General features: G+C 40.0%; 1 protein-coding gene and 1 long non-coding RNA gene across 4 annotated transcripts in view; one reads left to right on the plus strand and one right to left on the minus strand.

The window, feature by feature from the left end:
- The first annotated feature begins 254 nt into the window (after positions 1-254).
- FSTL5 (follistatin like 5) overlaps positions 255-24,922 on the plus strand; it is a 317,762-nt gene continuing 293,094 nt past the window's right edge. For 2 of the 3 annotated variants that reach the window (XM_061475634.1, XM_061475650.1), the window contains exon 1: positions 255-602. The gene's annotated coding sequence lies outside the window, so the exon portion shown is untranslated. The remainder of the gene's footprint in view (positions 603-24,922) is intronic. The other variant, XM_061475640.1, reaches the window with a different exon arrangement.
- Positions 12,463-18,124, minus strand: LOC133275381 (uncharacterized). Its single transcript, XR_009745490.1, has 3 exons — positions 18,010-18,124; positions 14,696-14,804; positions 12,463-12,801 (listed from the first exon to the last, which is right to left on the minus strand). It is a non-coding gene; the product is annotated as an uncharacterized LOC133275381 (long non-coding RNA).

Below are 24,922 nucleotides of genomic sequence, written 5' to 3' on the forward strand. Positions count from 1 at the left end.
AGGGGAGACCGGAGTGGGGAAACGCAGGACTCCGTCAGGTCAACAGCCCTCCGATGAGGGGAAAGGGTGAAGTACGAGGTACTGCTTCCCCCGCCCCATAAAAAGAGATGGGACAGCAATGACTTTGAAGATGGGGGGGAGTTAAGAGCAAGTTTCAGCAGACTGCGGGTGATGCCAGCAGCTGTGGGGGAGCGGGGCGGGCCAGGGGCGGGTCGGAGGCGGGGCAGTCCGCGCCGGGCAGAGCGGAGCGGTGCGGAGCCGAGCGGCGGCGCGGGCAGGCGGTGGAGGCGGCAGTCGAGCTCGGCAGTAGCGGCGGTGAGCGGGGCCGGTGCTGTCCGCGGCGCTGCGGGTGCTGAAGGGCGGGCGCCCCGCGCCGCCTCCCCGCGGCGCCCCGGGGCCGGGGGGTTCCGACCGCCACCGGTCTCGGCCGGAAGCGGCGCTGGGAACTGCCGCTTCGAGTTTTCTCCGGGCTAGCGGCGTCCCTGCTGGATCCACTCTTGGCTTTGTGAAACAGAGAAGCGTTCCTCATTCCGCGGTCCTTGCACGGGGACCTGGCGGGGTTTGTTTTCCTTTCCTGTGGACTTTAGTGAGTCTTGGGTAAGGTAAGCAAGAATACATATGTATGTTATATAGCTGATATCTTCATATAAATGGTGGTGGGGTGGCGAACGAATGAAGGAGCTGGCAATTAAAGGTAGAGCAAAGTTGGGAGCTAGTTAGCCTTTAGGTCAGTGGAGGGGCAACGCTTGGAAAGGAGGTGTGCAGTTTTCGGTGAAAAGAGCTCTGTAAACAAAAGACGAATCGCAAATGTGAAGTTAGAGGCTTATTTTTCTTCAAAACTTGCTGGCGGGATAATGTTTAAATGTTTGAAAATATTTTATTTCGGAAGCCTTGTGTATTATAGAAAGACATCAGAGGACATTGTAGAAGATGCTTTGTAATAACACCAGCTTTGGGGGACACAAAAAGCTCTAGCCGATTCTGTCTGGGGGAAGGAGGGGTACGTAAGGTCATTCTGGGAAGTGGAGAGCAAAGTAGGAATTAAGGAGGATTTAAAAACAGCCTCATGTTGCTCTGTGTTCTTGTGCGTGCACGTATGTGTGTGTGACAGAAGGACAGTGATACCTTGTTACTCAATGCACAATTTAATGCTGTAACACTGTGAACTTGTGAAAGAGCACCTTTGTGAAAGGGATCATCTCCACTTCAACCTCCAAGGTCAATGTAGTGTGCAAGTGCCCGTGAAAGTTGAGGATTGTTTCCTTCGATACTGACTGACAAATGTCAGGCCTTCCTCCAGGCTACAGCTAGGTGTAACTTCGAATTCCTGATTTAATAGTACCACATTACGTTGCATTATAGGACTGCTGTTGTAGGTAATTGAATGGAAGTGGGAAGAGTGGGCAGACAAAATATCTTCCTATTTTGGCAGTGTTTAACCTTTTGCAAGCTTGGTAGGGCGCTCTGCTTCACAGAGGGGTTTTCTACTGCTCCTGTGAGGTAAGAGTTATGCACGCACAGAGCTGAGTGCTACGCAGGGATTTCTGCACATGCAGAGCTGAGTGCCACACAAGGATTTCTACATATACAGGGCAGAGCACAGCACCATGCAGGGATTTCTGCACACACAGAGCACCACACAGGGATTTTCACCACTCAGAGATTAAGGCTGATTCCAGAAGGAATGGGCTGCTGCTGCTGCTTGTAGCCAGTGCTACTGAGATGGCTGAACACAACAGGCAGGTGAATGAGGTCCTCACCCTCTATTTTTTAGTGTTATGTATCACTTCATACTCGTGTGGCTGTGATGAATTTTCTTTGGAACTGAGATCTAATCCACAATTGTTTCCTTACATAGATGTCCTGTACAAGTGCTAGCATGTCTGAACTGTGTGAGGTAACTTGCTGATGAGATGAAGCTGATGAAAGGAGGCTTGCTTCATATTATATGGTACTATTTTGTACTCCTGCATCATTTATTTAAAATTAAGGTGGGTTGTTTTTACTGAAAATTTTTATCAGCTAGAATATAAAGGTAGCTATTGAGCAACAGCACAGAACTACTGAGGACTAGTTCTCAAATTGAGGAGAAAGTAGTTTAAATTGCCAAGGCTTTAATTAAGTTTAAGTGGAATTAGGAAATACATATCTTTTACTGTTCCCTCCTCTCTCTGTGCCCTCCACCCCCAACCCATTATAGCTGTTTCTGTAAAGCAGCTGTTGCCTTCCTTTCTCAAATGGTGGGGAAAGTTTATTACCCAGCACTTGCACTGTTTGCAAACCTTCATTGCTTGTCTACCTGTCAGCTTCGACAGCTTTTATTGGCTGTCATTGACATGAATATTAATTTGCTTTGACACGTTTAGGTATAATTTTAAATAATTATACTTTCTGAAGTATGAAGATTCTAGATACTTGCTTTCTAAAGTTACGTTACAAAAATGTTTGGGAAAAGTTAATTTTGAAGCATGTGGTACAAACAGGAAAAAATCCAAACCGAGCCCCAAACTGAAAAAAAAAAAAGAAAGAACCCAAACAGCCCCAACCTATTAATTATATGGCCAAACTTTTGATGTTTAAGTGTAAATGTACAGGGCCTGATTTGCAAATTCTTGTTCACTTCAGTAGTCTTTATTCATACACAGAGTCCTGTTAACTGCAAAGGGACTATATCCATCATTATATGAGTAAAAGTCATTGATCTTGCTGAGATCAGTCATTTTACCAGCATCAGTCAGATGATAAACTTTGATACTAAGACATTAATTCTTCACTTTTAAATTTATGTCTTATATCTGGTATTATTTTCTATGTAATGTTTTCCCTTCATTCGTATTGGGCTCCTTTATTTTCAATCACATTTAAAAAATGGAGATTTGAAATGATATGTAGATTGTCAAGGAAGTAAAATGGCACTGCTATTTTTCAATAAAATGGTAGGGGTTTTTGTATATATATATTTGTATATATGATGTGTGTATATATATGTATAAACATCAAGTGTGGTCCATAGCCATTTTGGTTAACTGTCCTAATTAGAAATAGTCTTTTTTTTTTTTTTTCAGTAGTAATCCTTCAAGCATATTTGTATACTTCTAGGGATGTGATTTTATATAGTGCACAGTTCCAAGACCTTGAACACCACCATTCGTAAGTTGCAGAAAACTGGATTCTAATGACTTGACCTAACAGCTGACTGCAGAACTAATACAAACCTGGGGAGGAGTCTTGCCATAAAATGAGTATTTAGGGAAGCTCCCTATTTAAAGTGCTGCTTTATAGACCCTGCTTACACTGATCAACACACAGAGATATGCATGTGAGGGCATACATTTACAGTATCAACATACATACAACCTGGCAGACATCCTAAGCTTATATTTGATAGTGGATCATTTGGCTATTTATTGGACTATCTTTGGTAGTAAATAGGACTCAGTAAAACTCAAATAATATGGTTGCTCAGATCTAGGTGTGTTCTAGATCTACCTAATCATGATGGTTTGTCATGCAGATATTTTTGTGTGTGAGTTTATCCAATGATCCTCAGTATTTGTTGTAAAATCCACAGATATTAAACCCTAGAAAAAAGAACTTTTACAATCACATAATGAAGTCTCTCATAAATAGCAAACTTCCACCTCCCTCCCTCCTGTTCTTCTCTTTGGGATAGATGCACACAGTTCTAAACAGTTTTTTATATAACATTTTAGAAACTGATTGTAAACTTTGTGTCAACCTTCTCATATTCTTAAGAGACCATAAAATAATGATGAAAGCTAGCCTCTGCTTGATTTTGTTAGTTTCAAGCATAAATAAAAAAGTGGAGGTCCAATACCAATAGTTCCACTTTTTAACAATTCTGAACTTGGCTTAGAAATTTTAAAGGGAAGAGGTCAAATGAAACTTAGCCAATTCTGAATATTTTTCTCAAGACTGGCAAATAGTATGAGATAATTCAGGACATTAAATATCACAGGAGTGAATCATGGGTTCAAGGGGGAGTAATGAAACAAATGCCACTTTCGACTTTGTTTTTTCTAAGCAAAAGGAGGAAAATAATTGTTAATTATTCAGTGTAGCTTGTCCTACTGTGCTACTTAATTTTAAAGCAAATAGATTAACAAGTTTATTTGCAAATCTCTTTAACCCTGCTTTATAGTTCAAGCTTTTCTTTTTTTTTTCTTTTCTCTTTTTGTTTTAATCATAAGGAATTGCTGTCAACAAATAAAAAGACTGAGAACTTCTTTGCATAGGATGTTATACGTATTTAATACAGTGCTCTTTTCCTTGCTTCTTGGTAGACAGAAAAGACAAAGAACACCCTTTTAAGTTATTAGAAGAACAATAAGTTGAAACTTTATAGTAAAGAGATATTGAGAAAGCTGTGGGTTGAATAAGAATTGTGATTGACCAGCACCTTTGAAAACAGTGCTATATGAAACTCCATCTAATACCAATATCAAAGATTACTAGTGCCCAGGGAAGTAATCAAGAGCAATCAAACCCAGAGGCTAACTCTCTTTTGTGCTATTTTACAATTTCTTTTTTCTTTTTTTTAGGTTAATTGAGCAACCTACAGTTACAAAGCCTTGTCTCCTAGTAGGCAGGTTCCTTTCCAGTACTCACATTTATTAACAGACATGTCTTCATTCGATGGACCAGTGCAGATAAAGACATTTCTGCACAGATAGCATGGCAGAAGAACAGCAAATATTCTCCTAATTTCATTTCCTTCTAGTCATTGATACTTCCAGTGATAAGAACTGAATATATCGGCTAAGAGGTGTAATGAAATAAGTTTAAATCAGCCAGACTGTTATGGTCTAGCCAGTCATGATTTCTTACTACCTGGATATGGCAATGACTTGAAAATATGTATTTGTTATCTATTTGACAACAAAGTTTATGCACGTATTTACCCTTACTACCCAGAAATGATCATAGTAAGTCTGTTCAATGAATCATTCTTTCTACCATACACTAAATGAACTTAGTGGTGAATTATTTGCCTGCATTGCCAAGTTATGCATATCTTGAGAAAATAAGAACTTCTAAAGAGTTAAATAAGGGGAGAGTTGGCAGTGCTTGCACTGATTGCTTGAAGTAGGTTGAAGTTCAGGGTTTATTTGCATTTGAATTAATTGAGATTGGTGTCCAGCAGTGCTTTTCAGCACAGGCTTCAGAAAGACTTTTTTGTATAATGAAGTACTTGAAAATGTTAGTTGGAAGATGAACGATATTTAAAATACTTCTTTCTTTTCCTGGCAGAGTGAGCTTTTTTCTCATTTTTCTAAGTAAGGCTTATTGTAATTTTGAAATATTTTTATCAGTGAATGGGTGTTCTTGTGTTAAAAGCCACTATAATTTTTAAATCAGCATATTAAAACTTTCTGAAATCATTTTTGGTTTCTTCATAAAGAAGTTCTTAATACCTACAAAAAGGAATAAAATAATCTTAAAATAGCTCATAGCATTAATCAGATAAAATGTTATTCCTTACTAAAAATGCTCTTTTATTAAGTGGTAGGAACTTCTAGATTATTACTTTGCATTCTTTTGCTGCCATTAAAACCCAAATATTTTAGATGTTTTCTGTGTTGTAGCTCTGGACTGTACGTATTTTCATTATTATAAGAGAACTGTCATCCTAAATAATATGTAAATTATTATACTTTTAATCACTTGTCAAGAAAATAATGAGTAATGAAACAAAAACAGGTAGAAAATTTTATTATTTCATGACAGGTACTGGAAATAAACTTTTTCGAATAGCTTGCAGATGATGAGATGCTTGAAGTTGAACATTTCAAGTTCTGTATTTTTTTATATTTTCTTTCATAAACTTCATTTAAAACAGCACTATAGTAATATGTTACTTATGGGTTTTGTTAAACTTTGTGAATCATATTTATTATGAAAGAAAGAAAAAACAAACCACTTTCACAGCACTGTGGCAGATCAATGGAAATCATAATTCATATGGAAGAGCAGTCAAAAAGAAACAACCCCGTCTTTTGTTTCTATAGAGACTGAATATATTGCTACCAATATTATGATTATATATATGATGCTTTTTCATGAAGACTGTATTTGGTGGCAGTTAATGGCCTTTTTAGTGATAACAGGAAACAGGAGCAACAGAAGTATTGGATATGTGAAAATGCTATGATATCCAAGAAGACTTCTTTAGGAAAAAGGTTAAATGAACTGCAAAAAAGTGGGAAAAATATCTATGAAAGTTATTCCTTATCCAGTCTGAACCTCCCTATTTCAGTATATACTCATTGCCTTTTTGGTGAACTTGCTCCAGTTTATCCATAGTTTTCTTGCACTGAGGCTTGAAACAAGACATAGTACTATAGCTGTGGTCTGACTAAGATGTTGCTGATCAGTCTTCAAAAAAATGTTGCAACATGTATCAACATATAGAAACAAAATATATATACATAATTGAAGAAGAAAAGTAAATTAGATTAGGAAAAATCTCCATAAGTTGCCTTATAAGGATTTCTGTTTTTCCAGGAAAACATAGCAATATGGCCTTTAGTCAAGACCAGCATAAAAATGCCTACGTTGGCTATCACTCCTAGGGTGTGTTTGTTCCCTGTATGAACTCTAGATGAGAATGCACCAAGTACAACTATATATAATTTTAAAGATTGTTTCTCTACATGGAAAAGTTATAAAATCTAAGTTTTCTTTTAAGAAACTGTTTGGCACCATCAGATTTTTTTTAAGCAAGGTTCAAACATATTTAGTATATAAACAGAAAAGACTAGTATCTGCTTTCTGAGAGCACTCTAGTGTAACAGCTAAATGCAAAAGTGAATCATCAGCTCACATATAACTATCTTTTATATTTGCAACAGTCCATCTTTCTATTAATACAGCAGAAAATAAGCTATTGTACAGAAGTAAAAAAAAAAAAAAAAAGATGCGCCATGCTAATTTTAAAGTTGTTTTCTACATTGTCACAGTATCACAGTATGCTAGAGATTGGAAGGGACCTCGAAAGATCATCTAGTCCAATCCCCCTGCCGGAGCAGGAACACCTAGATAATGTTACACAGGAATGTGTCCAGGCGGGTTTTGAATGTCTCCAGGGAAGGAGACTCCACAACCTCCCTGGGCAGCCTGTTCCAGTGTTCCGTCACCCTCACTGAGAAGAAGTTTCTTCTCAAGTTTAAGTGGAACCTCTTGTGTTCCAGTTTGTACCCATTACCCCTTGTCCTATCATTGTTTGCCACTGAGTAGAGCCTGGCTCCATCCTCGTGACACTCCCCCTTTATATATTTATAGACACTTATAAGGTCACCCCTCAGTCTCCTCTTCTCCAAACTATAGAGACCCAGCTCCCTCAGTCTTTCCTCATAAGGGAGATGCTCCACTCCCTTCATCATCTTAGTTGCCCTGCGCTGGACTCTCTCCAGCAGCTCCCTGTCCTTCTTGAACTGAGGGGCCCAGAACTGGACACAATATTCCAGATGCGGTCTCACCAGGGCAGAGTAGAGGGGAAGGAGGACCTCTCTCGACCTACTAACCACCCCCCTTCTAATACACCCCAGGATGCCATTGGCCTTCTTAGCCACAAGGGCACAGTGTTGGCTCATGGTCATCCTGTTGTCCACTAGGACCCCCAGGTCCCTCTCCCCTACACTGCTCTCTAACAGGTCGTTTCCCAACCTATACTGGAACCTGGGGTTGTTCCTGCCCAGATGAAGGACTCTACACTTTCCCTTGTTATATTTCATCAAGTTACTCCCTGCCCAACTCTCCAGCCTGTCCAGGTCTCGCTGGATAGCAGCACAGCCTTCTGGCGTGTCAGCCACTCCTCCCAGCTTAGTGTCATCAGCAAACTTGCTGATAGTACACTCAATTCCCTCATCTAAATCATTGATGAATATATTAAATAATACCGGTCCCAGTACTGACCCTTGAGGCACTCCACTAGTTACAGGCCTCCAACTAGACTCCGCCCCATAGACTACAACTCTCTGGCTTCTCTCCTTCAGCCAGTTCGCAGTCCACCTCACTACCTGATCATCCAGTCCACACTTCCTCATTTTAGCCGTGAGGATGCTGTGGGAGACTGTGTCAAATGCTTTGCTGAAGTCAAGGTAGACCACATCCACCGCTCTGCCATCATCCATCCACCGTGTTATTTCCTCATAAAAGGCTAAGAGATTGGTCAAACATGATTTCCCCTTGGTGAAGCCATGTTGACTGCCCCTCATAACCTTCTTATCCTTGATATGCCTTAAGATGGTACCAAGGATAAGGTGTTCCATCACTTTCCCAGGGATGGAGGTGAGGCTGACCTGTCTATAGTTACCCAGGTCCTCCTTCTTGCCCTTTTTGAAGACTGGAGTGACATTTGCTTTCCTCCAGTCCTCAGGCACCTCTCCCGTTTCCCAAGACTTGGTAAAGATGATGGAGAGTGGTCTAGCAATGACTTCCGCCAGTTCCCTCAGCACCCGCGGGTGCATCCCATCTGGACCCATGGATTTATGGGTCCAGATTGCTCAACTGTTCTCTAACCCATTCCTCATCGACTAAGGCAAACCGCTCCGTTGACCTGACTTCATCTAAGGTCTCAGGGGTACAGGGCTCTTCAGTACTGCCTGCAGCAGAGTAGACAGAGACAAAGAAGGCATTCAGTAACTCTGCCATCTCTGTATCTTCTGTCACCAGGGCACCCATCCCGTTCATCAGTGGGCCTACATTACCTCTGGTGTTAGTTTTGTCTGCCATGTATTTGAAAAAGCTCTTTTTGCTGTCCTTGACCCTTCTTGCCAGGTTTAATTCTAAGGAGGCCTTAGTCCTCCTAGCTGCCTTCCTACATCCTCTAGCAGCAGCCTTATATTCCTCCCAAGTGGCCAGCCCCTCCTCCCATGACCTGTAAACTCTCCTCTTCCACCTGAGCATACCCAGCAATTCCCTATTTAGCCATGCAGGTCTCTTGGCCCTCTTCCTTGACTTCCTACGTGTCGGGATGCTCTGATCTTGAGCACGGAAAAAGCAGTCCTTGAATGTCAACCAACTATCTTGGGCCCCTTTACCTTCAAGCAGCCTTGCCCATGGGATTTCCCCTAGCAATTGCTTGAAAAGGCCAAAGTTTGCCCTGCTAAAGTCCAGGGTTGCAATTCTACTTGGTATTCTACTAGTCCTACCACACAAGATCCTGAACTCCACCATCTCATGGTCGCTGCAACCAAGGCAGCCCTCAACCCTTACTGCTTCGACCAGATCCTCCTTGTTAGTGAGGATGAGATCCAGCAGCGCTCCTCTCCTGGTCGGCTCATCCACCATTTGCAGGAGGAAGTCATCATCCATACACTGGAGGAACCTCCTGGACTGCGGCTGGGTTGCTGAGTGGTCCTTCCAGCAAACATCAGGGAAGTTAAAATCCCCCACGACGACCACAGCCTGTGACTGTGAGGCCACTCTCAGCTGCCTGTACAAGGCCTCGTCAACTTCCTCACCCTGATCCGGTGGTCTGTAACAGACACCTACAACAGTATCCCCCCTGCCAGCCTGCCCCTTAATTCTCACCCACAGACTCTCAACTCGCTCATCATCTGTCCCTGGACAGAACTCGGTGCATTGTAGTTCCTCCCGCACATAAAGAGCGACCCCACCACCCTTCCTGGCTGGCCTGTCTTTCCTGAAAAGGACATAGCCCTCCATGACTATATTCCAGTCATGTCAGCTGTCCCACCACGTCTCTGTAATTGCCACCAGATCATAGTCTCCTGACTTAACACAGGTTTCCAACTCCTCCTGCTTATTTCCCATGCCGCGCGCATTGGTGTACAGGCATTTCAGGGAGCGAGCTGAGCACACCAATTTCACCCTAGGATTGTAGGAGGCCTCCCAGTCTTCATCAATTCTGGAGCGCTGCCCCACTGGGGCAAGCCCAGCTACAACCCCATCCCCCTTCGAATCTAGTTTAAAGCTCTCCAAATGAGCCCTGCTAATTCATGCCCCAGCATCCTTTTGCCTCTGTGAGATAAACCTTTCTTACTTGTCATTGTCCAGACTGGTGCCCTGTAAAACCAGCCGTTATCAAAGAATCCAAAGCCCTGCCTGTAGCACCAGTCTCGAAGCCAATTGTTCATGAACTGAATCTTCCCATTCCTTCCCACATCAGTGGAAGATGGAAGGAGTGAGGAGAAGATCACTTGAGCCCCAGACTCTTTCACCATCCGCCCCAAGGCCCTGTAGTCTTTCTTCATCCCCCTCAGACTGCAGGAAGCAGCTTCCTCCCCACCTGTCTGGAAGACCAGCAGCGGGTAATAGTCTGTCGGGTGCACCAGGTTGGGGAGCGCCCTGGTGATATCCCTGATCCGGGCTCCAGGCAGACTACACACTTCCCTATGATGAGGGTCAACTCTGCATATCGGGCCCTCTGTTCCTCTCAGAAGGGAATCCCCTACTACAATGACCCTTCTTTGTTTCTTAACAGAGGCAGTCTTGAGGTGCAAAGTCGACCCCCTTTTCCTATGTGGCCTTGTGGGCTGGCCTTGCCCCACATTCTCACCTACCTCTCCTTCAAGATCCAGGGCCTCGAACCTATTACGGAGGGACACCTGGGGAAGCAGGGCAGGAAGGGAGGAGGGTTTCCCACGACGTCGAACTGGAACTCGCTTCCAACCCTCGTCGTCTTTTTGGTCCCCTACCTCTGCGCAACAGCTACAGGGCAGGGGCTGCCTCGGGCCATCCCCCTCTGTGTGAGGGGGCAGGGGGTCCTTCCCCTTTTGGGGGGTATCTCCCTGGAACCGTTCCAACTGGCCCGCCAGGGAGTTACTCCACCAGTCGATCTCCCTTTCACACTCCCTGATGGTCCTCAGTGTCTCAACCTCCTCCTTAAGTCTTGCCACCAGGCTAAGCAGATCTTCTACCTGCTCACACCTCACTCAGGTGGAATGCTGTCCTCCCTCCCCCGGCAGCAGCAGGCTCTGGCACTCCCTGCACCCAGAGACCTGAACAGCCACGGTTTGGGACAGGGTCTCTGTCTGAGTTGCTGTAGTCACCTTACTGCAAGCTCTCTTTCTGGAGGCGACCATACTGGTCAGCAGTCTGGGACACCAGCAACAGGGTCAGCAACACGACCTGCTTGTTCCTCCCTGCGCCTAGTGGCCACCGACGTCGCTGCCCTCTCTGAGGCTCTTTCAGGGCAAGCGGCAGGGGCGTGGTCACCGTCACCCTGGGAACGCCCCCCGCTACGTCAGCCTCTCTCTCGCAAGGGCTGCTGGGGCTTCGGGGATCGGGAGATGTCGGGGATCGGGAGATGTCGGGAATCGCGATGTCTCTGCGCTATCCCCTCTGATTTTCCTAATCTCCGTTGACCCTCGCGGTCGCTGAAGCGTGCCGGCTGTGGCTCTAGCTAGGCTAGCTCCGATCAGCTGACTGAATGAGTCATTTTGCTTTCATGAGAAGGACAGTTATTTTGGTGTATCACCATTTCTAACAGTGTCTCATTTTTATCTTCTAAGGGTCTGGATTGAGTCTTAATACAGCAAAAGGCAGAAGCCTTTGTAAGACAAAGTTTGTACAATATCTTGGAGACTATTCACTTTTTATGAAAGGTAAAAGGAAAGCTAGGGAAAATGTAGGCCTGCTGCTGGACGGAGCAGGTACCCTGGTGACAGAGGACACAGGGAAGGCAGAGATACTGAATATCTACTTCAATCTTCAATGTCAAGGCCAGCCCTCAGGAATCCCTCACCTAGGAAACCAGGGAGAAGGTCTGGAGAAAGGAAGTCTTTCAGTTTGTTGAGGAGGTGTAGGTCATGAGATGATTTAGAAATGAGAAAATGAGATAACTTAGACAAACTTGACATCCAGATACATGGCCCAGGTGCACCCACAAGTGCAGAGAGACCTGGCAGACATTGTTGCTAGGCTACTCTTGATCATCTTTGAAAGGTCATGGCAATAAGGAGAGGTGCCTGAGGACTAGAAGAAAAAAAAATGTCATCCCAGGCTCCAGCAATGGCAAGAAGGAGGATCCTGAGAACTACAAGGCCACCCAGCCTCACCTCAATCCGTAGAAAGGTGATGGAATGGCTCATCCTGGAGGCTGTCGCTAAGCATGGGGAAGGCCAGAAGGTGATCAGGTGTAGTCAGCATGGATTCACGAAAGGGTAATCACACTTAACCGACCTGATTGTCTTTTACGATAGGATAGCTGGCTGTATAGATGAGGGGTGGTCCCACAGGGACATTGGTCTAGATGACCCCCAGTGGTCCCTTCCAACCTCAACCATTCTGTGATTCTGTGATTTGGTTGTTAAATCTGTAGAATGAAAACTAAGACCAAGTACCTTTGGTAAAGGCAGATTTCCTCAGTGTTGCCAGGTATTCCTCAAGTCTGAGAGGTGAATGCTCAGAAAATGCTCAGAAAACCAGTGTAATTTCCAAGTGTTTGCTCAGTTAGCCCTACAGGAGTACAAAAACTGATATTAAAATGTAACATCTTATTTTAACACTGAGTCCTTCTTTTCTTCTTCACTTTGTTTAAAGATAGAAACAAGTTCAGCTCATCATCTGTTTCAGCAGTGGAAAGGCCACAGAGAAGGAAGAGGGGGTCTTCCTGACAGTATTTCTGGCTTGTCCTTGTAAAATGGAATTAAGTCACATGGGCCCTTCCTCTCCTTGCAGCAGCCAAGGTTAGCCATAACCTCATCTTCAGTGAGAAATCGATGTTTTTAATCTTGAGTGCTCATTTTCAAATTGAAATACAGTTCATCACATTGCTGTTCTTCCATATTATGAAGTCCTCTGACAGAGATAATTCTAATTTAAAATTAACCACAAGACGCAGCACCAGGTTATGATAGTTTGAAGATTGATCATATTTTGCATTTATTTAGTGTGCCTTTTAAGGTGAATGAATCTCAGCTAGTCTAATGCAAAGTTAAAGTAGTGGTTTTAAATTTTTTCCTCTCTAACATACATGTTATTCTTCTCTCTTCCACTGTACTCCTTTTATATTCTTAGGTAATTCAGAAACCCAGCAATAATTAGTATTGGTAGTATTTCCACATGAATATTAGATTTCTATTTTAGATTTTATGATTTTTGCCCCAGGCTGTTTTTAATAAACAGTAATAGTCTGTTAAAAATGTTCTGCACATTGATGCATAGGCTGATTTAGTTCTTTCCCTGGGACACTGAAAGAAAAGCATAATTAACATCACTCCTGAGATTTAACTTTTGTATTATGCTAATTATTCCTGGAACTGGAAACAGTTTTTCAAGTGATTTTAAACTGTGTTGCTTAGCTATAATTACATTTTAGTCTACTGTCTAATAATAGGCTGATTCTCTTTTATGCTTAGAGAATTATTGTCACAAAAATATTTGAACAGTCTACATTTGTGTGTTCTTGTTGCAGTCAGTGGAGTGGGGGGAGGTTAGCTTTACCTTAGGGGTTTCATTTGAAGCATTAGTAGAGTGCTTTAGGCATCAGATATTAAAATTTGTGTCCCTTATGGACCAAAAATCTAATATTTTAACATATTTGTGTCCTTTATATCTTTTCAGAATGATAGTCATATTCATCCAGTGCTTTAGGTTCCCAGTAATTTCTTCCATGCATAAATAAACTTTTAAAAAATGGCTTCCATGCTTGTCTTTGTAGAAAGTGATGTGGTATGTATATAAAAAGTTAATAAAGCTATACTGAATATTTTATTTATATTTCCAAAGCCTCAGAAATCAATATAAAAAATTAACATCCCTGATGTTATAATTTCTGAGTTAAAACAGCTTTCATATTAACAAAGAGATATAAATGAAAGTTTGTTATATAATTTGCTGACTATACTGGGAGTGTTTTTATGACATTGTGCTACATCTGACTTCTCCATGAACTGTATGAAGTCATATGGCTAAGAACGTTGGCTTTACCATTGTCTGCTTTCCTTGTGAGAGACAAAAGGTCCAAATTCAGTGACTTAGTCTTGCATTTTTTATAAACAGTGTATTTGTTCCTGAAATTATGTGTAAATGCTGGAAGAAAACTTTAAGATCTGTTCATGAAACTCTGAATGCTGAAACTGTAAGCAGGGAGTCTTGTACCTTTGTTATTCTTTCTAATAAAGAAAGTGAACAGTAGATTGTATGCATGCATAGAAATTCTGAATCCTAGAAATTTGCCTTATTGAAGTATTAAGTTGGCGCTCTTCCAAAAAAGTGTTTCAGTGTTGCGTATAAAATATTGCAAAAAGGATGCCATGGCAGATTGATTTATATCCATTAATATCCCTGTAAGACCCAGTTCAGTGTCTTTATTGCTGTCACTCTTGTCAGTGAATATTTAGGGACAAGCAGCTTCTCAGTATACTGTTTGTCCTGCATTTAGATTAGGTTTGTAAGCCAATAATCATTGAAGTTTTCACTGTTTTTGACTAGTGTCACAGTTCTCCAATAATTGCATCAGAATTATTGGTAAGATAGATATAATGTATAACTAACTTCCTTCTATTTGTGGTATTTATGTCCAGCAGTAATTATGTGCTTCAGTTTTCCTGTGTAATCTTTGTAAAATACTTAGGCAGAGGGAAGAAGCCTTCCACATAGCCAGTAGAAAAACTGTTCCTGTTTGCTGGATGTCATAGCATCTGCTAAGAGTAATAACATTGATGAAATAATCCTAAACGAGAAAAAAACATTACTCATGACTCACCAAAAGAGAGTAAAATAACGAGGTAGCTATTTCCTTTAAAGACACAAAGAAGGGAAGTCCACCATAGCTGAACTTGTGACACTGTGGCTACTTGTCTTTCTCCCAGTCTCTAGTTGGAAAAAAAAAAAAAAGTGGAATTACTTTTGGAGAAGAAAAAAAAAAAACCACACTTTTTTGTGTTCCCAGACTGACTGAAAACTGGTATGTTTACATTTACATTAATAGTATCATAGCAGGCTTGCATCAGTAAAAATATGAGGATAAATGAGACACCATATGTGCAGCTCCACACTTAATTGCTACAAGAACACCTCTGCAGTGAAGATCATGACATCGTTTTGAAATTTGCTTGCTTCTCTTTATCCTTGCATGCATGTTATTTCTGGCCATCTGCAGGAAATATTATGAAATTATAGTCAGCTGGCCATTCTAACAACAGAAGAATATTAATGATAAAAATTGGTATTACTAATGAAGGCTCCTAAATTACTGGATGCTTACCAAGGGTCATTATGACCCACAATTTCAGTCTAACTTTTGTTTTTCCTGTTGCAATTAAACAACAAACCCCCTAAAACCTAGAATGCTGCTTTAGAACCGATACAACGTCAAGCGAAGTTAATGTCACACAGTGAACACAAAACTTTGCACATGTCATCTGCAGGATGAAAACCTATTACTTCTGTCTAGATGATTCAGTGTTCCAACAGCAGAAAAGCCTTCTGTGTTGCTGTGGCATTCAGGGGCAAGTTTATAGTCACAACAGTAAAAACAGACACCCATGTGACTAAGTTTGCTTAAACAGCACTTATATAACTTAAACAGTTATATTTTAAGTATGTTGATTTGAAGTTTATTGTACTTACCTTGACATTATAGGGGAAGTAAAACCATGAATCACAGAGTAAGCTATGTATCTTCACATTGTAGCTAAACAGGTAAGTCCTTACTGGACTCCAATACCTACCATGAAAACAAAAGGTAGAAGTATTAAACTATATTAATCCATCATTTTGCGGTCAATCACTAAATGGAACTGGTGGAATGATTTAAAAACATTATTTGTCTTGCTGAAGTGAATATGATTTTCCTGTGATGTGTAAAGATATTGAGAAAGTAGGTGTCATGCACAGACCCTATAAATAGTATAATTATTTAAGTATTTTACTTAAAGACCAATTTAGACATCATTCAGTTTGTCCAAACCTGAAAATGAAAATAAAGCTGCATTAAAATGCTAAGAAATATCAATCAACATGTACTGGAATTGTGATTAGAAAATATTAGTACAGCTTTCATAAAAATAAAAAACTTTCTGTGATGATACAACTTACAAAGAGAAAGTACTATACCATAAAAAGAGAAGTGAATTTTTAGAAGAGTATTAGTTGATCTGTTTTGAGGCCACTGCTATCCCTCTCACCCTGTTATACCCATTGATCATTCTTTCATTTCCTTCTATTGACCATATACTGACCAGTATTTCTGACCAGAAATTAACCTTTTCCTCCACTGCCCTCCAGCTCAACTAGCTATCAGTTGGTATATTGTGGCCTAAGATCAGCCTGAGCTCTCCATAGAGCAAGCCAGCTCTGTTCAAACTTATGTAAAACTAATTCAGAGCAGTGTGTTACTCTGGACATATAGCAGGCTCTAACAGTAATTGTCCAAGATAAATTAGAACAGAATAGCACAGAGCTATGATTTCAGTCACTGAGCTGCAGGTAACCACTCCCCTAACCCCCCAAGGCATAGTTTTGAGCTTTTCTGTCAAGGCATCTGCTGGGATACTTTGTCCTTATGGTATAAATTCAAGTGGGTGATGAAAGTCTTATGGGAATGTTATTCTAGAAAGAGATTGCTGTAAAGCAAACAGTCTTATAGCTACATTTATCCTCCCAGGCATGTGTCTGATATTTTATATCGTATATCTGATATATTATGGTTTAAAAAAAAAACCAACAAAAACAGAGCTGAAAAGGGCTGGCTTGCCTGGCTTTCTATAAAATGGTTATTCTGGAGTAGTTTTTAAATATCCCATTTGTAGATTTGCACCTCCCTTGGGCTTTTAGAGTAGCCAAAACTGGGGCAAGCTATAAATGTGAAAAAAGGTATTTTTTGTGGCTGATGTTCAAAGAATTCAAGTAACTTTGAAAATAAGGGATGATTTTGGATTCTTTTAATGACACTACTCTCATTTTTCCAATATATGTTGTGTGTTATCATATTGCATACTCAGAACTCTGGGGAACTCTGAGGCTGTAGTACTATTACAGGCCATGCTGTACCTAGCAGCACCACTGGGCTGTCAGTTGGGCTGGCTTTAAGCATGGGAGGCTGCCCAAAACAGCCAACTATTGGGAGAGAGCAGCAGTGGCTCTGCTTTTTCTTTTTGTTTCCAAGTGTTCCACTGGGAAATTGTGGCCACCAGCTGCAGTGCCAGCACTGAGTATTGGTAATCCTTATTAAGTGAGAAATTTGGGAGCATTAGCAGTATGCACTGCTACAAGTGATATCCCCAATCCTTCTTTAGCATCTTCCCCCTCCCCCTCATCTCCTACCCAACTCCAATAAAAGTAACAGTGAACAGTGAACCCGACTCTTCAGTATGCCTTTATCCTTGGCACTCTCCTCTTCCTGATGGAATTTTCTAGTGCTTTAGGAGCAACTCAGTCTCAAGCCTTATTTTTTGGAGAAGGCAAAGAGAAAAGGCTTGACCTGGGCTTGTCAACAGGTGTGATTTGTGATGATCTGTGCACTGTATTGCTCTGAAGGACAGAAATTGTTATTCTCTGTCTTCATTAACATACAGATTTTGCACATTAATGCAGTTGTATGCTTAAGATGTTGAAGTTGAGAAAGAAAGGTGGATTTTTCACTTTTATCAGTTGGCAGGGTATTCTTGCTTTTCCACCATGGACCGAAATCGGAGATTCTGAGAATACTGGAATGATTATTTGAAACTTATTAATATGAATGTGATTAATTAAACAACAGAGGCTTTCTTTCATCTGAATAGCTTCCATTGAGGCTCTTTTCTCTGTTTAGTAGTCACATAAGAGCTGCAAGACTATAAATGTAATAGTTTGCATTCTATGTTGCTGAACAAGGCAAAACTCTTCTGCATATATAATCTGCAAAATAACTTTCAAAAACCTCTTTTTCTGTTTTGATTAATCATTGGGGGTTTGCAGAAAATCTCACCTGGGTAACAAGAAGCATCTGAAATTGCTGAAGGGCAGGCATTCCTAGACCTTCAAAATACAGACAGAGGCAAGAGGAGCTTTCAATTTTATTTGTGTAGAGATGCTTACCTGAGTCAGCACTGACAATACATTCATGCAGACAGTAATTGATTCATCAATAAAGGGCCTGTGTGTAGCTGCAGTACTTGGACATTTGCCACCCATTATCTGATCGGCATCTGTGGCTTATGATGTTCAGACACATCTCCTGGCTCCTTGTCATAGAGTGTTGCACTTCACAAAGGTGTCCTAGACAATCCCAGTGGTTGATTCAGAATTAAGAACATTGTCAGGGAGGGATGAAAAATGGAGGACAATCTTACGTCTCAGGGAGATAGGGTGATTACTGTGGAGATTGTAGTTTCAGAGTGATAACTTTGTATGAGAAAAGAGATGCTCTTGCTTGTACAGACAGTTCATACCGGATGTGTTATGCAGTGTCTGGTGATGGTTGTACCTAAGCCATCTGAACTTTCATTTCTTATTGAAATGTAATTTTTGTCTGTTAAGAGGGTCCTGTTAGTGTTTCCTGCCACCATAGATGGTCAGAGCATTAGTTCCAGTAAATTTTACATTTTATTTTCCCTGTATTTCTATTTTATAAATAGAACTGAAGATGTTTACAAAATTTTTTTTTATATTATACAGTGGTGGTGGAGGAGAGTCCAAAACTCATTTCTTTTGCATAGTGAGCATTTCATCACCCCATAGTAGTTACTCCATCTTTTATTTTGTATTGTCCTTCTTCCAGTCTTAGATGTGATAATTTTTTAAATAATTGAAAAATCTTATTTTACAATCCATTTTAGCTACAAGCTCATCAGGACACTGTAGGTTTTCTATTTTGCTGTCAGCTTTCCAGTATGCATTTGGAAGGCTTTTGTCTAGTAGATATATTGGAGCAGTATAAAACCATAAGCAGTAAAACTTTGTAAAATAGTATAAGGCAGTTAAAACATAGCAGGAAATGAAGGTTCTGATGCTAAGAATAGGATTGTGAGTAAAGATAAAACAATAAAAGAAATGCATTGTTTTATTAAAAGTATCTATGCAAATTTAAAGAAGGCTGCAGTTGTTCAATGAAAAAGGAATGTGATTTACTATAAATATTAGAATGCAAAAGACCAAGTCAGCTGTCACAGTCAAAAAAGTTTTTTTTTCATCAGGTATGACAAAGTGTTTGCTTCATTCTACTCAAGACTATTCATTTCATTTTACATAAGGGAAGAAGATCCTTCTTTTATTCACTGGGACTTTAATGTCCAAGTGAAGCAGCAAGTTTAGCAGACATCAGAGTTTCAATTTAAATTGGGGCCAAAGATATCTTCAAACTTGTTCCCATAGCATTCACAAAGATTGCAGATAAGCTGACAGGTTTTGGACACTTCCCTAATTGATGGATCTAAGAAAGTTATTGAACACAACACATGGCGCTAGCAACCCAAGCCAGCTTTATGACTGACAGAACAAGTGCAATTTTCTGTATTTCTTTGTGACTATGCTGACTTCAGGTTCATGAAGAAAGTTGACTTTTGTGTCAAGTCACTGCAAAGCAAGAAAGAAAAGAAGTGAAAAATTCCTCAAGAGTTAAATTAAAAAGAGAAAATGCCTATCACTATTTTTGATCTTCAAGTACAGAACACTTTCCTCTATTTTATTATTTCTGTGTATCTGTATGATTAGACATGTTTTTTTTAAAAGACATTCACAAGCAACTTTGGATTTAATTAATTTTAGTTAATGGAGTTATTTTAGAGTTTTGTTTGCATTCTTGTGAACTTTACTGTTACTAAGTCCTATAAATAAGATCGTGACCCAACATACTAAATGTTTATTTTTAGAATTGTTTTCATGTTTTCAATTAGGTCAGGGTTTCATCTGTAGTTGACTTAATTATATTAATGCGGTCACTGGAGGAGAGCACCAGAGGGCAAATATATTTGTGGTTCAATCCGGATAACGACAGATTGCCCTCAGCTAGAAAAAAGTCCTTGCTTATTTAAATAGCTGCAACATTCATCAGTCCTCTTGGTTACTGATTGAACTGTGGTTCAATGCAATGATACCAAAATTCTTGTACGCTTTTGTTCTCTGCAGTCTGATGATTTGATATTTCCTATTACTGTTTGTACTGTTGTGCATACTCTCAATTACAACATGGTGTACTCATATCCTGCTGAGTGTTCATCTGTGTTTAAGGAAGCAGGGAGCTCATGGTTCCTTGAATGTCAGACTTCCCCGTATCACGTTTCTTTCTGATATGCTCTCTACCTATCTTCCCATGCTGTGAAGGCTGCTGAAACACTACTTTGCTGAGCCAAAACTACCATACCTTTTTGCATGTTGTTTTTTTAGCACCCTCTTTTGTCCTTTGTAATTTTTTTGTTATCTCAAACCCTAGCAGAGGTAAAACTCCCAAACCTATCTGTTCTGATGTTTGCCATTTTCGTGGTGGTCTTGAGCCACAGTCTCCCAGTGGATTGACTTTAAACCAGCTGTTTAAAGTTGGTTTAAACAAGCTTAAAAACTCCTTTCACTGGGTAACAAAGATGGGACCCATCTTTGTTGGTTAGAGCACGTCAATAGAGCAACCTAGCAAGCTTCATAGGTGTAAAGGGACAAGATGACAATATTAACCAGAATACTTATTTAGTAGAAAGAAATTCTCTGAATTATCATGGTAGTTTGAGTAATGGTAGGCTTATCATGGTTTAGCATTCATTCAAGGAGTTCCATAATACCAAGGCCTCAGTGTTTTTATTGGTAACTAATGTTTTCCCAAACCTCCAAGTTTCCTTGACTAACAAAAGGGAGAAGGGTGGTAGGTTAGCATGTCATAGCAAATATGGAGGCACTTTAGTCTTTAATTCAGCAGCTTACCTTTTCTAAAAAAACAAATTTGAGTGGCCATTTTGCCTTCTCTAGAATGACATTTGCTCAAAAGTATGCAATGATTTTCTTAAAAGTACGCAATGGAAGCATCAACAGCTGTTGTTTCTTCTTATATTTAATCTGTGTTTGCAGTATTTTACTTAAGTATTTTATGTAACTAAGTGAAAACTTGAAAACCAAAATATTTACCTTTTGTAGCATGCCCAGAGCACACAGTTACATAATGGTATGTTAGGTGTTACTTTAAAAATGTTGTAAAATGTTAACAGTAGCAAAGTATTTTCCTGCTTCTAAGATGGCAGATTTTATATTTCTGATTTAGTAACATACATTAGTTTAATTCCCATGGGTTCAGATATTGTCATGATGATAAACATTAATCCTCTAGGATATTGAGGAACCAGCTGTAACAAGCTGTCTTAATGAGTGAAGAAAGGAACTGCCTTGCTGACAGTATAACTTCCACAAACAAGATCTTGTATATATTAATGATGGTAAAAACACCAGTTTCCCAGGGTTGATACTGAAGTCTTCGGGGAAAGTAAGATCAGCACACACAACTCAGTTCTATTAAAAAAATCCCTCCTGAGAGATGTGAAATATAGTTCCCTCATTTTGTTCTGCTTTCTGTATTATTAAAGAAATTGTGAGATTGAAGTTTTGAGATTGCGGTTGTGAGATCATGTGAAGAACATGATAAAAAAGGCTTAAAATTGCCATTTCTTCTTTCATTATAATTCACTGAAACCTGTGTCGCTGACAGTGAGACATCTGGTGTTCTCCTTTAAACAAATAAATGTACTTAAAATGGTAAGATTCAATTAGAGCATGAAGTTAGCAGCAAAGATTTAACCTCGTAAGTGTCCATGACACATTCCAGGTGTCATGGCCTTTCAGAAATGCCCCCCCGTTACACTCAGGCCAGTTGTGTCCAGGCTTACAACAGCCACCTGTAAGCTTTTAGGCCTAATTCTGAATAAGCTCCTCTAGGGTTTGCATCTGGGCAGATATAGCTTGTTTGCTTCCCCCACAGACACTTGTTTTCTGGGCTTCTGTTGTTGTGCAACAGCATGTGGTAGTGCAAGCAATGTGAGGGGGGAGAGAGTTCTAACAGTGAAGAGCGGGGAAAGCCTGGTCCTTGTGCTGGCTGCTCATGATGGAGGGGTCCTCAGGGATACATCTCAGAGCCACCTGACATGTTTGTAATGTCTACACAAAGACCAAGTGTGGTAGTACAAGATAAGGAGCACAATAGTCTGTATTCCACCTTCTGCTTGTGTGGAATGATAATCTTGCAATTTAAATCAGGAATGGAGTCAGGGAAAGATGGACAGGAGTCAGCAGAAGGCTGAATTCAGCTGGCATGGTGAGTGCTTTTCATCAGAGTTTAAAAAACTGTTATTCTGTGCTTGTGTGTTCCAGCCCATGAGCTGTCAGCAGCATCATTGGCTGTTCCAAAATTACTGTGCCAGCCTCTTTCAGTGGGTGAAGGACAAAGAGTGTGTGCATGTGTAGTCAGTGGCTGAAGCTGCATAAAGTAAGAGACAGAACAAATCGGTATACAGATTACGAGCTGTGTGCTGCTGTGGCAGCACAGTGTTTTGCTGTTGCAAGCCCCAAGCTTGCTGTATGTAGTTAAGGTGGCCTCCTAACTCTGGTTCAGAGTGTGGCTGCCACTTTTGGAGGAGAACTGGAGGTTGACAGCATAAAGTGTGCTGTGTGTGGAAGCTGGCAGCAGGTCCCAGGGGTGAGAGCTGCCGTCATGACACTGTGATCTGCATTCTGCATCGCATTTTAGCAAAGACAAACTTTGCTAAATATGAAGTATGGCTGTATTCACAGAGATAATCTGATACTGTGATTACTTTGTAAGAACTTGCAGGTGTGATAACACAGCCAGCTTGGAGATATCTCTTGTGAGGTTTTTGAGGACTTGGACTGCATGTGAAGATGTGGGGGCACAGGGGTGTGGTATAGTAGAGGCAGACTAATGGGAGAAAACATACTTTTGGCTAAAACTTCTGCTCCTTATTCAAAGCTCATGTAATATAATAATCCCTATTTACACCAAAATTTGCATATTCCTTTCTGCCGTGAAACCATAATGGTAGATAAAATCATTTTAAGAAAGGGTTGTGGTTTCTATTCTTTCCTAGCAGGTATTTGCATCTATCAGTATGTACAATGAAGTCCTCAAAGTCACAGGCAATGGAGCATGGTTTATATTTATTACTGTAGCTGTATTATAAACCTATTAATAACACTGAATATGGTGGAAGAACTTATGCTTTTTATCTGATCCACACAAAACAGACAATTAATTTTATTTTTTCAGATTAATAGTATGTAAAAGATGAAGACTGACATGTCCTGAGGGACAGTACTACTATCCGATATGTTGAAAATGACCTTTTAAATAATTCCTGGTTAATATCTGATGTGCCTCCTCTCTTAAAGATAGGAGGAACACAGTGATCTAACTAGTATACAAGATTTCATTTATTGTACTTTGTAGTTGCATTAAGTTGATTTAATCAGTTTATCAGGATGGACTGCTTCTATTTTCAAATGGATTATGTCTCTCTTCTTAATGCCAGATATCATGGCTAGTCACTTTTTAATAACACTGAACAAGAGTATAGTAGGTGAGGAATTTTGGAAACATTTATTCAAAAGTGGAAAATTTCTTAATTTTATGTGCAAATACAGTTTAAAATAGGGCATTCTTCTATTGAATTTTAAATTTTCAGTCCTCATATAGATGCTAGCTTGGAATTGGCTGTGTATAAAATGATCTTTTTTCAGTGTTTTCTGTTTGTGAAAAGTGCAGCATGGGGAGAGGTAAATTAGTGCTTAGTATATATGTATATATAACTCTCATAATAGCAGCATTTCTCCTAGTCCAATAATTTCAAAGGAAGAGTCAGGTGGAGAACAAAATTTACATTACTAATGAACTGCTGAAAAAATTTAGAAAGCATAATAAACTTTGAGAGGAAACACCATGGTATTGTAGAACATATTAATCATAATTAGATATTTATAAGGAAGGTGTCAGAACTGGGTTTTAGTTTGTTTTCCACAAAATATTGGACTTGCAAGGGTGTGAAAAGCACTAGCAGGAGCAAAAAGGGTGATGGAGTTTTGCATTGCATTTTCTCAAGGATTGGAAGAAATAGTCTCCAACTCAGGGTGATTAGATCATCCACAGGGATAACTAGCAATTCTGTGAACTTTTTGCTTACAGAATAATATACGTTGAATTTACTAGTGATAGCTAAAGTCCAAAGAAGTTGCATATTCAGCTTATGTAAGACTGTCTGCCTCAGAGTTTTGGATGTGTGTTTGAATGCTATCCCTGTTAATATTTGAGGGTTTGACTGCAATAGAAGTATTGGAGATTATTGAGCATAAATTAGCAGATTTGGAAACACAAAGAGTTTAATGCTATAGCATCAATAGCTTAAGAGACAATTTATAATTTTATGATATTTTGCTCTTTTTATTAATTAGTAAAATAGTGATTTAAGTATAACTGAGCATCTTGCAGCATAAACCACTTCTAAGTTCCAAAACTTTCAAGACTAGATTAGCTTCAGTTGTTCTGCTGAGCAGACTAAATTGTGTTTGACTGCATCCTACAAAATTTATTCAATAACTGCATTTTAAATCAAGAGTGTATACTAAGTAGAATTTTACCAAGCAGAGTTTTCTTTAGTGAAATAAAATATATTGTACTTATGCTTCATCTGTTTCAATAGAAAACTGATTCAATCTTCTTTGCAATTATAGTTTGAACAGAGTATTTTTCCCCCATCTCAGTGGTAAAGGTCAGCTTGAAGAATATATGGACTCTCATAAGGCAACTAAATCATAACTGTTTCTGTATGAATGGCTGCAAACTGAGCACATGAGTAAATATTGTTATAAAGAGGCTTTCAATGTAAAATTTTGGAAGATTTTGGAAATTTTAGGAAAAGAAGATGATGAGAAAATGAACATGAGCCAGCTTCAGTGTGCACCTGCAGCCCAGAAAGCCAATCATATCCTGGGGTGCATCAAAAGGAGCATGACCAGCAGGTCGAAGGAG

Source organism: Pezoporus flaviventris, unplaced genomic scaffold (genome assembly GCF_033815535.1).
Source record: "Pezoporus flaviventris isolate CSIRO_AGI_PZ_B2104156 unplaced genomic scaffold, CSIRO_AGI_Pfla_v1 ptg000002l, whole genome shotgun sequence".
Taxonomy (NCBI): domain Eukaryota; kingdom Metazoa; phylum Chordata; class Aves; order Psittaciformes; family Psittacidae; genus Pezoporus; species Pezoporus flaviventris.